Genomic DNA, 10,387 nt, shown 5'->3' with positions numbered 1-10,387 from the left:
CGGACATAGGGGGGAGGGAACTAGCTTCAGCTTTGTGGCCATATGATGGTTTAGTCTGTTATGTCCAGTGCGGAGTCTGAGTAGGACGACTTGTTCTTCACGTTGGAGCAGGTGGTAGTCATCTTTCTCCGCTCTGGTTTTCCTCTTGTTTTTGATGATTGTCTTTTTTTCCTTGTACTGCAGCTGGGACGTGAACTGTTCTTTTGAGGCACCTTCCTTGGCAAGTTTGTCTGCAGCCTCGTTTCCTGATATGTCACAATGAGCGGGCACCCACTGAAGCACGACCCTTCGGTTCTGAGCAACCTGTTGGAGGGCGTTGTTGAGCTCAGTTTCTTTGCTTTGTTGGCAGACAGAGCTTGGAGTGCTGACATTCCGTCTGTCAGAAAGACGACCTGAGGACATTCATGGTCTGATCCGTCAACTATTGTGGCTGCTGTCTTCAAGGCCTGTACTTCTGCACTATAGTTGGTGCAGTGCAAACCTGTGGGAATGCTCGCTGTTTGTGCCTCTCCCTCTGGGTACCGAACTAGAACGCCGGCTCCTCCATCTCTCACAGCATCAGTGGCTGACCCATCAGTGTAGGCGTGGATCCACGCTTCACTGGGTGAGACATGAAGCCTATGCTGCGACTTCTGTCTTGTGTGTGGCGCACGTTAAATGTCAAAGCAGCACCGCCCTGATATGGCCCTTCGTGGTCGGCTGGGCGTTTAAGCAAACAAGCAAACAAACCGGAATGACATGAAACGTAATGATGGAACTTTTGCTATTCAACCGTCAGACAAAAACTTTAGCTCCAAAACTTGTTTTTCTTGCAGTTTTACCTGTAATGTGAGACTCCCTCTAATAAGAGGTCATCTCCAAATACAACAATTGTTGCCCCTTTGTTTTGCCTTCATTCAACGGCTAACTGCATTGTAATGTGCTGCTCATAGCATGCTTGAGGGACATAATTCCAGAACATCCATTCTGTTTTGCGGTAGGGTCAATTCCGATTCTCCTGAATCGCTGGGATAATCGGAGGGATTTTGTTTAACTCCCTGACATTTTAGGTCCATTTCGTGCGCGACTCTATACGGTTCTGTGCGAGGGGGGGGGGGGGGGGTGGCTTCAGTGAGGTTCTGGCACACACGCACGCGCGGATTGAGACCATAAATGCACATGATCAGTACCATGCCACTGACGCGTCAAAACGGTTTTCATGCCAATACTTTGCTCCTCCATCTGTGTTTGGTACCATGGGGCAGATGTGGCTGGTACAAAACGAGCTGGCAGCAGCTGGGTATAAAATCCATTGCAACGTGACAACACCGCGCGCGCACACACACACACATTCTCTCTCTCTCTCCCTCTCTGAGTCTCTCTGTTATGGCTTCCAATCGGCAAGTCAACAAGGACACTATAATCCCATTTAATCCGTGCTGACAAACTGTATGCACACACTCGTCACTTGCACTAGCTCCAGTTATCGCCCGGAGCCAGCCGGACCGGCCATTTGCACCGTCCACCAATTAAGACCGTGGGAAGTCAAGACGTGTCTATTGCCTCTACTTTTGTCATAAGCCATCTCGGTCTGTCCCCAGTATCTCAGTTTTTCACGCATGCGAAAACATCTGCGAATGCTTTTGCTACATTTTCCACCATTCACTGAGTTTAATTCCCCACCAACTCCCCATTGGCCCCATTTACAGTTTTATAATAACAGATGCAGGTTATGCAGGCCTATTTCTCCTAGCATATAACCACGTCATGTCCCAAATAGACGCTAGTTCTGGGGACAGAAATATTAAGTTAGCATTGCATTGGCCTATTTCGACTCATTTGCATAACTTGTAAAACTCCGACTGGATGAGTGTGCATGTTGCTTGCCGCGTCGCCATGGTGACCATAGGATAACTTCTCTTTTTCTAGATGTATTCCTAACTTTGATTTTTTTTTTCTTCTTCGTCTTCTTTTACGTGCCACGGCAGTGACATGGGGTGGGACATGGGAACCGTCTGAGTCATCACTTTGACATAAAGTTGACCCTAGTCCGTCCTGGCCTCAACTGAAGACAAATGTCGCTAATGTTTTTCATTAGCCTATCACAGGATTTGAACCTGTGACCCAACGATCAAAAGCTCCAGTGCCTCCTACCAACTGAGTTACCATGTGCACGTATGGGTCCGAACTACATGTATAATTTAAATTATCTCCATCCTTGACTCATCGTTCTGCATGATCAGATGTCTGCTTCCCCAGTCGTTATAACGGTCGATCGATACGATCATTGCCGGACTGAAACCGACACCCGGGTCGTTGACTACCGTAATGGCGGAGTAATGGCACCAGTGATGATTCTCTTGCTTGGGGTCACTTCAGTGTCTTGCCACTAAACGCGTCGAACGTTTCAGTCAAACTTGCAGATGAAAAATTGTGGCTATTCGGCCTGGTCACGAAAATGACCACAATAGCGCGAGTTGAGTGTGTAGACCGATGCAAACCGCGCTGAATTATGACAGCATCATGGGAGCTAAATGCAGCAGATCTCGCGTGCAGGGACGGTATTAGTCTTGGTTCTGGTGGTTTCCCGTTCACAGTGGGCGAAGTATAATGGCGCGTAGCGGTCGCCGGCGTGCACCTTTTTCTTCAAAGTTTTGTAAAATTTGTTATTGAGCTGTTTGTTTTTCCCCTTGTATGATAAGGTTAATGTCTTTTCAGTGGCAAGGACACAATGGGTTCGATGTTATGTGCGGCAACTCGGCAAGCAAAAATTTAGTTCAAATATTGTATTTGTAGGTACAGTATCTCTTAGAGTCGTTGATTGTGATCGCGTTCACAACCTCAGGTCTGTTGGTTAAAAAACAAGTTTTTATTCAAGAAAACATCAGGTGACACAGGTCTGTTATTCAGATTTTGGTTTTACACGGGATAAGACAGATATGGTTGGTTCCTGTGCAAAGTGCCGGATATCTTGTGTTGAAGTTTATTTTGAAATTGGCATCTATGTCAAACTGCTAAATTAATTCAGCAAAAAAGGTTTTCGCTCGGCATAGAATGCAGCCCTGCTATGCTGATTTTCAGTATGTGTCCTGGTGAATGCGAGCTTCAGTGAGCTTTTTTTATGACCGCGAACTTGAACTGAGACCAATACTGATTTTATTTTATTTTTAAATATATAACGCAAGGAATTGTGAGCTTTGGATTTAGGCTACAACACTAAATTTCAAGATTAATGCCTTTGTGTTACCACAGACATAAATATATGTAAAATAGTGAATCGGGCATATGGTGTTATCAAGCGTCCAAACATTGGAAGACTTTCTCGCGATCATGACCCGTGGAAGGGACGTCACGCACTGAAGAATCTGACCAACTGTTTCAGGGTCATCATTCAGCGGTATTGGTCATGACAGTCAGGCAGTGCTTGCCACTGTGGGACGCAAGACGAAGCGACAGGCTTCGAGCCCGGTGGCAGGTTTCTCCTGTGACTTTCGGTGCGAAGATGGTCTCCAGTTTCAAGGCCCATTAGTTGATTTGTCGATAAGACGGCAATCGGAAGAAAAGGAAGAGTAATGTAAAAGTCGTTTGCGAAGAACTGCCAGCCTCTCCCAGTTTGATTAACATTAACTACAGAAAGAAAAGGATGGTAATGAACGGAAAAACCGGCACGGTTGGCCTAGTGGTAAGGCGTCCGCCCCGTCATCGGGAGGTCGTGGGTTCGAACCCCGGCCGGGTCATACATAAGACTTTAAAATTGGCAATCTAGTGGTTGCTCCGCCTGGCGTCTGGCATTATGGGGTTAGTGCTAGGACTGGTTGGTCCGGTGTCAGAATAATGTGGCATGAAGCCTGTGCTGCGACTTCTGTCTTGTGTGTGGCGCACGTTATATGTCAAAGCAGCACCGCCCTGATATGGCTCTTCGTGGTCGGCTGGGCGTTAAGCAAACAAACAATGAACGGAAAGTCGAAGATGGTTATTATATGTGATCGTCTCTTCAGCTGATATTGCTATTCGAGGCCGATGCAACAAGTTTGTTTACTTTCTCACTTCCCATGGCAAGCTCCATGCTTCAAACTATTTACAATCAGGTCTATTACTGTAAAAAGAAGGTTCTAAAACTTCCGAAACGCTCATGGGGAAAAATGAGGGGGCTGCACTGTGAGTTTGAGAAAGAAGCTGTTTGGACCTTTCGAGAGCCTCCAGCGTCCCGCATCATTCATCATGGCCTCCAGAGTTGTTGGCTGAACGAACGACGAAGAAGAAGAACTTAGAAGGAAGAACTTAGCTCTTGAGGACTCCACACAAAAAAATCGACAGGCTGGTGTTGACACGGGGAACTAAAGAGATAAGGGGGAGACAACTTGGTCACACAAATTAAACAAGATGAAGGAGTCGCTACTCAAAGTGTATCTCAAACAAACCTTCAGCAGACGGCGGCAAACTCTTGGAGTGTTGAGCTACCGATGCTGAAATGACACAGGCACCTCAAGTCGTTTTAATTTTCAGAATATATCGAAGACCTAGTTAAACTGATTGACTTTAAATATGAAGGTGGCGCATGTTCTGAAGAATTTGTTCTTGCGCACATGTTAAAACAACTACAACCAGAGATACAGTCTAAACTCTTCAAGATACAAACAAACAACCACTGAGAGCGAATCCTAAATAGCCTATTTATGCTTTGCATAAAGGCGGCCATAAAAAGGCGGGAGATTTGTTTTGAAAATGTTTCAGGCCACGTATTCTCCAAATTGCCTATTATAATGGTACGTACGCATCTATTGAATCCCACTTACAAGTTACACCCCCACCCAGTTTGGAGGTCACGATTGGACCCTCGGAGGAAGCTGGGAAACCGGAAACGTTTCAAGTTGCCACAACCCACTTACAACAACGTTCAATGGCTACTCAAAGATACCTGCCGTCATGATCAATGGTGACTATCAAAGCGAAGGCATTAAACTTGGAAAAGGTCGAACTTGCAATCTCCATTATCTGAGAAAACACGATATTCTGAAAAATTACGTTTCTTCGGTGTAGAGGAAGAAGAATCGCATTCGACGAATTCACAGCTAAGGTGTGCCTGCGAGTAAAACCCCGTTTTCACAAAAAGAATATCACGCGCCTTTGCCAACATGGCAGTCGCATCTGATCTTCTGATGGGATCACGTGACTCAAACGTCCTTTGGCAGAGTCAGGGGGAGGTAAATACTGGCTTACCCTTCGATCGCCTCCCCTCAAAGGGTCTAATTGATTCCAAACAGCCGTCTTCCGTTCTCCTGCAGTGCCGCCTGAGCATTGTCTCATCTTGGAGTGTCCTCCCTTGCCCGCTCCGCTCAAGGGCGATCATCGCGGTGTAAACAGGGTACGTTACGCCCCCTACCTTTTTTTCCTTTCAATCTGTCTGTCCTGTCTCTCTCACCATGTCCCTCTCTCTATCTGTCCCGGCGTCTCTCTGTCTGTCTGTCTGTCTGTCTGTCTCTCTCTCTCTCTCTCTCTCTCTCTCTCTCTCTCTCTCTCTCTCTCTTGTCGATTTTGCCAAAGCTTTTGATGTAATTGATCACAAGTTGTTACTGAGGAAACTCACATTGTATGGACTCGGGATTGATTCTGTTGAACTTATAACTTCTTTTCTTAGTGACAGGCAACAGGCTGTATACGCAAACGCCTCAGCATCAAGTATGCAGGATGTACGATATGGCGTACCACAAGGGTCAGTTTTAGGCCCTCTCCTCTTCTCTATATACATAAATGACCTTCCCCTTCACATTGAGAATTTATGTGAACTTTTTGCAGATGACACAACCATACATTCTAGTAACACAAATTTAAGTCGTTTATCAGAAACACTGCAAGAAAGTTTAAACCAGTTGAGTGAATAGACTGAGCTAAATCACATGTCCCTTAACCCCCCAAAAACAAAAAGCATGATAATAACAACTAGGCAAAAACGCCAGAACATAACCTCAATATTTCACGATCTAACGGTTAATAATAAACTTGTTGAAAAAGTCGACCATCATAAAGTTTTGGGAGTGACCATTGATAACAACCTGTCTTGGTCACACCACATCGAACAACTGTCTAAACAAGTGTCCAAGAAGGTCTATCTATTATCTAGAATCAAGCACTTTCTGAATTTGGAAGCCAGGAAATTATTCTTTAATGCTCATATTCAGTCTGTTATTGACTACGCGTCTACCTTGTGGGACTCGGCAAGTGAAAATTCATTCAAACCACTAATTAGATTACATAAACGAGCGCTTAAAGTAGTCTTATTAAAGAAAACAACCCTATCTGAGTTAGACTACATGAACTTAGGCATTTTTCCTCTGAAGGCAAGGCTAAGTTATAATAAAGGTACCCTTATGCATAAAATTATTCATGGATGTGTACCTCAAACCATATTTTCCAAATTCACGTTAAAAACTTCACGCCAATTGATGAGACTGAACATGCCTCTGCCTAGGATTGACCTATTCAAATCTAGTTTAGTCTATTCAGGTAGCAGTCTCTGGAACACTCTTCCGACTGAATCCTACGGCAAACTAGCAGCACACACGTTTTTAAGACCAGATATACGTCTTATCTCATGAAGTCTAAATAAACATCTGTTGTCGCTAGAATGGTTGTTAAAACCAACAACCGGTGCTTTTTAACAATGCATTATTATTTTTATATACACTGATTCTTTCGAATGCAGTGTATGTCAATGGGCATGGCACTTACAACGTTGTTGCGTCAGTGCAATCTACTCTATAATTCTTAACTCATGTCAAATGAACTTACATTTTTCATTTAAGCAATGTATTGTATGTAAATTGATGATATGTTCTTACTTTCATTTCTATTATAATCATGTAGCAGTAGTTTGTTTTCTTTACTTGCTTATTCTTTAGCAATTTTAGACTAGTCCCTCTCTAGGGCGAGGGCCAGATGTAAAAAAGCAGATCACTGCTTACTCTATTACCCTCGTAAAATAAAGAATTGTTCTTGTTCTTGTTCTTGTTCTCTCTCTCTCTCTACGTTCGCGGCTTTTGTGCTGGCAAATATATCAATCTATCAGTGTACGACATGATTTTGTAAGGTTCAGACATTGGATAGTTCTGACGAGCCCCATTTGTCCGAAACAACGGGTTTAGAGGCGCCAGTGACCCGCCTTTCTCCCCATTTCCTGTCAGTAGAAACAGTTCCGCCGGGCTCAGAAAACTGTGCCACGCATGACGTGAAGGCCAGGAGTTGGGGCTCGTCAACCTTGGGATCACGGGACTCAAACGTCCTCTGGCAGAGTCAGGGGGAGGTAAAAAATACTGACTCGGTAGCTCATCTAGGTAAAGAAAAACACCGATTGTAAACCCACGCTATCGGTGACATACAGCCTCACTGCCTTGTAAGTGCCTTGGAAAAGGAAAAGGCTAGTGAACCTTACCAAAAATCCGGAGTGGGGCCCCTACTAAGGCGGACTGGTGCGCGTCTCGCCACCCTTCCGACAGCTCCTGCAGCCAAACTGGTGCTAAACGTCGTGCTTCGCTCTCCTTTGGATCACACTGACGAGGCCGAGACGAGGACTCTGACGACTGGGCAGGCAACCCAGGGTCTCCAAACAACTTTGCCCAGGCTTGCGCCCTGGAAAGGTCACTACAAGTCAAATTTTATTTCAAGAAACCCCATGGGGGTACATGAAAAAATAAAATACAAAAAATACAAGAACAATAAAGAGAGGAATGCAGGTTGTTCCATCACATCAGATACACATAAACTCGTTCCGTTGAAAAAAATAAAATATAGAATAACTTGTTTTACAATGTGGAAATCAAATCTCCAACAAAATAATCGTTCTCGATTTATGGCTGAGTTCATTCCCACGTGACATTACGTGGGAATAAAGAACCCTACAATTAGCTTTGCTCAGCGTCGGCACAACACGGGGGAGTAACAGTGTCGGGTTATACAAGTAGAGACAAACATTTTCTGATAACATGTACTATCATTTTAAACGACACCAACATGATCAGTGCTGTTGCTGCAGTAATTTTGTGACCCCCCGCGGGTTAGGGGGAAGAATTTACCCGATGCTCCCCAGCATGTCGTAAGAGGCGACTAACACCCCCCGCGGGTTAGGGGGAAGAATTTACCCGATGCTCCCCAGCATGTCGTAAGAGGCGACTAACGGATTCTGTTTCTCCTTTTACCCTTGTTAAGTGTTTCTTGTATAGAATATAGTCAATTTTTGTAAAGATTTTAGTCAAGCAGTATGTAAGAAATGTTAAGTCCTTTGTACTGGAAACTTGCATTCTCCCAGTAAGGTAATATATTGTACTACGTTGCAAGCCCCTGGAGCAAATTTTTGATTAGTGCTTTTGTGAACAAGAAACAATTGACAAGTGGCTCTATCCCATCTCCCCCCTTTCCCCGTCACGATATAACCTTCGTGGTTGAAAACGACGTTAAACACCAAATAAAGAAAGAAAGTCATTTTGTGCAGGAGGTAGTCCTTGTGTGTTGACACCAATGGTTCGGGAAATAGGCACAACAGTAGTAACTTCTTTCGGGATTATAATTTGATCCCGTATGGACCCGCCCTGACGAGGCCATCACGAGTCAATGTCATTAGTGACTTACACTGCTGTCACCACATCGTCGGCCCCAAGGCTGTTCTGACCATTAACACCAAACCGAGGCCGCAATTCCCAGGGTGCCGTGGACAATATGGCGATTGATGAGAGACACAGGAAATGGGCATGGGAGGAGGGGGGGGGGGGGGGGGGGGTATTCACGTTACAACACCAGGGCGATCAGTTTGTGTGCGAGTGTACAGGGAAACTTGGGTAAGCTCGGCTTTTAGTCAAACTAAACAACACACGTTTAAGTTTTACGCTGAAACCTGTTGAAAAGTGACCCACCAACGTGCAAAACAAATACACCAATATTTGACCTTCTTATGCAAAATACAAGCTCTGCCCAAACAATCAATCAATCAATCAATCAATATGAGGCTTATATCGCGCGTATTCCGTGGGTACAGTTCTAAGCGCAGGGATTTATTTTTTTATTTTTTATTTTTGTTGTTGCAATTTATATCGCGCACATATTCGAGGCGCAGGGATTTATTTATGCCGTGTGAGATGGAATTTTTTTTTACACAATACATCACGCATTCACATCGGCCAGCAGATCGCAGCCATTTCGGCGCATATCCTACTTTTCACGGCCTATTATTCCAAGTCACACGGGTATTTTGGTGGACATTTTTATCTATGCCTATACAATTTTGCTAGGAAAGACCCTTTTGTCAATCGTGGGATCTTTAACGTGCACACCCCAATGTAGTGTACACGAAGGGACCTCGGTTTTTCGTCTCATCCGAAAGACTAGCACTTGAACCCAAACAGTGAAGTAAGTGCAAAGAAAGCACAACACGCACCCCAACACTTAATTCGTGCACACTTTCTTGTCATGATTCTGGTTCTAAAAGTATTTATTAAAGTTCTCTGTACGATGTGCTGCTGCTGCTGCTTTTATTGTTTTTCTTCTTTTCTTTCTTTCTTTTCTTTTGTTATTTCTTTCTTTCTTCTTTCCAAAGAAAACGAGACCTTTGGCAGTGTTAATTACTTCCTTGGAATCACGACAGAACGGATCCGCGGTAGTACAGCCATCAGTCGTAAACACGGCTAGCGAGACCGTAAACCAGGGTAAATATGTACCCTCTATAAATCTAATTTAAAAGTCTGTCATACGAAGCCGCAGAGCGCCAGGGGTTATCTACTGGCTGTTTTTTCGATCATCAATTATTAAAACCGGTAATAAACTTCAGCCACTATTGACCGTCTGTCGCCCTCCTCCCCAGGGTTTTGGCCTTCCGCAAACACTTACCCGTCTGTGAGATAGAGAGGTGTGTCTTGGGAGTCTGTAAAGTGGGGTGGAGGGGCGAGGGTGCGGAGAGTTGAAGAGAGAGAGAGAGGGGGGGGGAGAGAGAGCTAGAGAGAGAGAGAGAGAGAGAGAGAGGCGGTTCAAAAACAAGACACATTGATGGAGAGATATTGGAATGGGTTTAGGAAACACACACACACACACACACACACATTCGGGAAAACGACATGTCAAATTTGGCAATAAATACAAACGGACAGGCTCGGCAGTCTATTTGGTGGTAACGCTGATAACAGTATGAAACCCCCATCGGGAACTGTCTTTTAAGTCCATATTTTTGGCACAATTACTGATTCTGAAGGTAACAATGGAAGGAAAAAAGGCATCGTGTATGTGTTCGCACTCATTTGACGCAATAATTAGTGTTTCCGCTTTGACCTGTGTGTGCGTGTGTGTGTACTTTTAACATTGTACGCTAAGTTTTTGCTTGGGTTCTTGGTGTTATGTCTCAGTTAAATGTATGCTTTGTATGCTTGTT

At 44.4% G+C, this 10,387-nt stretch overlaps 1 long non-coding RNA gene across 1 annotated transcript in view; it reads right to left on the bottom strand.

Moving 5' to 3' along the window:
* Nucleotides 1-10,387, bottom strand: part of LOC138948979 (uncharacterized) — a 411,010-nt gene that overhangs the window by 75,008 nt on the left and 325,615 nt on the right. The gene's annotated exons all lie outside the window — the stretch shown is intronic.

This window comes from Littorina saxatilis, linkage group LG15 (genome assembly GCF_037325665.1).
Source record: "Littorina saxatilis isolate snail1 linkage group LG15, US_GU_Lsax_2.0, whole genome shotgun sequence".
Taxonomy (NCBI): domain Eukaryota; kingdom Metazoa; phylum Mollusca; class Gastropoda; order Littorinimorpha; family Littorinidae; genus Littorina; species Littorina saxatilis.
This window is presented reverse-complemented; position numbering and strand designations above follow the sequence as displayed.